Source organism: Alligator sinensis, unplaced genomic scaffold, assembly GCF_000455745.1.
Source record: "Alligator sinensis unplaced genomic scaffold, ASM45574v1 scaffold886_1, whole genome shotgun sequence".
NCBI lineage: Eukaryota > Metazoa > Chordata > Crocodylia > Alligatoridae > Alligator > Alligator sinensis.
In genome coordinates this window covers 1,161,535-1,165,786 of record NW_005842040.1, presented here as the reverse complement: position 1 = coordinate 1,165,786, position 4,252 = coordinate 1,161,535, and positions in this window count along the sequence as shown.

Sequence of the window (4,252 nt, the reverse complement as noted above, 5' to 3'; positions counted from 1 at the left end):
CCAGGCCAGAGGTAGCAGGCCAGGTGTCCTCTGGGCACAGTTGGGTGGGTGCCCTCTGCGGGGAAGACTAGGGATCCCAGAGCATGGCTGCAGGGCTGGCATGGCAGGAAGGTGTGCTCAAAGCCAGCCCAGGGTCCCAGGCCAGGCCAGGCTGGGTCACTCTGCCCCAGCACAGCACCCAGGCCAAGCCACTGGAATCCTAGCTGGATGGATGAAGACCAGCTGGAGCATGACCAGCCTGGGAAAAGCCAAGGAGTCAAAGCTGCTCTTTGCTGCTTCCTGGGTCCTGACAGATACTGGTGTCACCTGCTCTGGCCAGACAGCAGCTTTGTCCATAGGTCCATCCCACCCCTGACTGCCATTTTAAAGGGGGAGATGCACATTTGGAGGCAGTGCTCCCTTTGGGGATCCCATCTTTGCTTTCAGAGCCCTAAAGGGCCCCCAGAAGCCATTTCTACCCCCTGACCTGAATTCATGGCCAAATCGTCCTTCTTGCTAGTTGTCTGCTGTGATCAGAAGGAATGGATAAAGGACCAGCAAGGGGCCTGTGGGGCAGAAATGAGAGGCACTGGCAGAGCTGGGGACATAGGGCTGGCCTGGGCTAGCAGGGGGGGTTGGGTCAAAATTGAAGGACACCAGCAGAACTGTGTAAGGAGGCCTCCCATCTCCCTAAAATTCTCAGATGCCCCTTGCCTCTTCCTCTCAGTACCAACCTGTGGGGGACCCTGGCCCCCAACAGACAGTCAGTGACAACTTCCTGTGCTGAGACGGGCTAAGGTTAGCCAGAGGGCTTTGAGATTATTCAAGACCAGAGAAACCAGAAACCGGAGCAAGCAGTGACCCAAAAATCACCTTGGACTCAGGCCGCATTGACTCTCCAGGTCCCTGTGACTCAGAAGGACAACGTCTCAACCACCCCATCATTGCTGCATGATCATCAGGAACCCAACAGGGCCAGCTGGCAATTAAACCCCAGTCCCTTTCCGTGGGAAGGGGAAACACGCATGCAATTGGCTTTCCAATGGGGCCTCAACCCCATCCCAGCACTGAGGAGAAATAACAAAGGCCACTTAATTCCCAGTGTTAATTATTCATCTGGGCCATGCAGGCAGCCACAAATCCCCCGATTACAGCACTGGGATTAAGTGGATTTGGGTGCTGCCAGTCAGGGGCGTGGAAGTGTCTCTGGGAGCGGGGAATCGGCAGCAAGTGAGAAGCCTGCCTGAGGCTGGGGAGGGGGAGCCAGTGGTTATTAATGAGGAAGGATTTCCTGTGACCAGGCCATGCACGGAGCACTTGTCATGTCTGGCAGCTGCTGGCTTGTGGGGCTGGGGGAGCTGTAATCAGACACTCAGCCCTTCCTGCCACTGGGTTGTGGGTTCAAATCCAGCCTGAAGGGGGTGGAAAGGGGGCTTGCCAGTGGCTGTAAGTGGTGGTCAAGACCTGGTACCTAGGCCTATACCATGGCTGTGGATAGCAAGCTTCTCTCCACACTGTGTAAGCTGAAGCCCTACTGCCTCAGTAACTGGGCCCATCAGAGTGGGACTGAGCCTGTGGCATGGATGGAGGCAGCTAGCAAGCCTTAGCCTGACTTGCAAGGAGGGGAGTGGGCTACTTGCAGCAGGGCACTGCAGAGGACTCTCAGGAGCTTGGGGCCCATTCCCTGGCAGCGCTGCATGGGGAAGCTATGAGTGTAAAGTACTTTGCAAAGGGCAGCAAGAGCAATCACTTCTGGGAGCTCAACTCCCAGCACGCAACCCAAGCAGCCCATGCCACATGCTCCTGCCCCACTTTGTGCCCATGTATGTTTTCAACTCAGTGCCCAGCCTGCCAGAATGAATCACGCTCAGGCTGCCACTGCAGGAGAGGGCCGCATCTTCCTTACCACTGCATAGTGGCAAAGGCTGCCCTGAGACTGTGCTTCCCAAATGGGCCTGGGATGGAAGCAAGCTAGGTTGGTCTAAGCCAGGCTCAGAGAAATGCACAAGGCAGCACAGTTCACTGAGGGGAGCCAGGCACTGGCAGAGCTGTGGGGGGAGCCCAGGGCTGGGTTAGCAGGGGGCTGCGAGTTGGGACTGAGGGGAAAAGCTGGGGAAAGGATGTTCAGGAGTTGCTGGAAGAGCTGCAGGTAAGACCCTAGGACTGGGATAACATGGGTCAGGACTGACAGGAATTAGCAGAACTGTGGGAGGCAGCCTAGAGTTCTGCATGTCAGGACTGAGGGGTGCTGGAAGAGGGGCACAGACTACAGCAGAAACAGTTACTTGTGGGTTGTTGGGGGTGGGAGAGGCTGGTCCTCTCTCCAAGTGCCCCGCCTCTTGCCTGGGAATGGAGCTGGCTGAGCCATGGCTGCAGAAACCGTGGTGTGGGGGCTGCTTCATACTTGGGGAAGCTGGACGGAGCTGCAGCCAACTTCCCCACTCTAGGGATAAGCCTTGGCAGACAGCCCTGGCCCAGCTGCATCCCGGCCCCCCATGGCAGGCAGAACAGAGGACTCAAAGCGGGGGGGGGCTCTTCCCAGCCTCCTAAAGCCATAGGGCATCTGGTCCCACACACTTCATGGAAGCTGGAGTTGGTAAGGCCAGCAGTACTGCAGGGGTTAATGATCTTGCCAAGGGAGGGATGCTGGGATTGGGCCTGGGGGTCTGGGCATGGGGACCATGACTTCAGGGGAGGGGCCGAGATACCCAGGATTGGGTTTTCCCCATGCTGGCCCTGAGCAGCAGGTGGCATGAGCTCTCTTTCCCCAGGTTGCTGGTGGCTGCTGGCAGCTCTGGGATGTTCCCCTTGGCACAAGGGCACTGAATGTCAGTGCCAAGCCTGGCAGAACTTCCCCCATCAGATCTCCAACTAGCTGAGCGGGAGAGTGATCCTGTGCACCCAGGCTATGTGGGGGAGCTCCCGCACTGGGAGTCTTCTCGAGAGACCGGCAGCAATGAGGAAGGCTGCCTGTTCCCAGAGGTGGGGGCTCCAATGTTGTTAAAAGACAGTAGGGCATCTACATCACTACCATCACCACAGACCAGCAGGCCCTGCTCCCTGTGGGTAGAACCCAGGAGTCCTGGCTTTCATAACCCCCACACACTCCCATTCCCTGACCCTACTGTAAACTATCCTGGCCCTGGATGTGTTGGTTCCTGTTCAGAGGAGACTTGGGGGGGAAGGGGTCCTTACAGCTGGTGGGGGCAGGGGAGAGTGTATAAGCCGTTCCCATCAGCCTGTCTCTCCAGGGACTGCTGGGAAGTGCTGGCTGTGGGTATTTTATTGGGTGTGAATGATTTTATTCCCATGATGAGTTCCCAGAAGGAAGCCAGAGGCACAGGAGGTCCTGCCCCAGAGACGGGGGGGCTGCTCACCCCCACAGCCACAGCCCATTTCTGTGGGGTTGCCCTGTGCCCCTGGCTCAATGCCAACATCTCAATACTGTCCTGGGGCACCTTCTGGTCCCCAGGTGGGCAAACAGATGCACAGGAATGGGTTCGCAGCAAGTCAGTCACAGCCAGGAGAAAACCCTGGAGTCCTGGCTCCCAGACTGCTAGACCCTTCCTGTTCCTCACACACAGGACGTTGTATGGTCCCAGCCATACCCCAGCAGCTTCAGCCTTTGGCAGCCCATGTCCCAACCATTTCACAATGTCCAGAGCACACCAGGACAGAGGAGCTGCTTCCCCCAGGCAGGCACCCTGAGCCGGGGCCACTAGAACCACTGTCCCAAGTACAGCACCCCCACCCCATGCATCCAGCCACTCCATGCTGCCATACACAGCATTGCTGCCCCAGGGAGGAGCTGCAGGGCTCAGGGGCAAGAGGCCACTGGGGTGAAGCTGAAGGAAGGGACCAGCTGGGCACCCATTCCCCCACACAGAAGGAAACCCCTCACCTCTGCTACTGCTATACCCCCAGTCTCTAACCCAGATGCACTATTAGCTAAGCCTATCCCTGCCCCAGAACAACCAGGGGGACTGAGGCCCAGGGAGGGCATGTGCCAGGGACTGCAGGGCAGGAATTGAACCCAAGAGTCCTGTCGCTGAGAGGCAACAGCATTGCCCGGCCAGGAGACTGATCCCTGCCAGCACTGCTCTGCAGCCTGTCGGACAGCTGCTCTACCTCACCCTAGGCATGGCTGCATTTCACCCCTGGGAGAATGTCCCCAGGGTGTTTGGTCCTGGTTGGTCATAGAGGGCACTACAGAAAGTCCACATTTTTACTCCAGCAAGGCTCCTTGCTCTTCCCAGGTGTGTGTGTGTGTGTG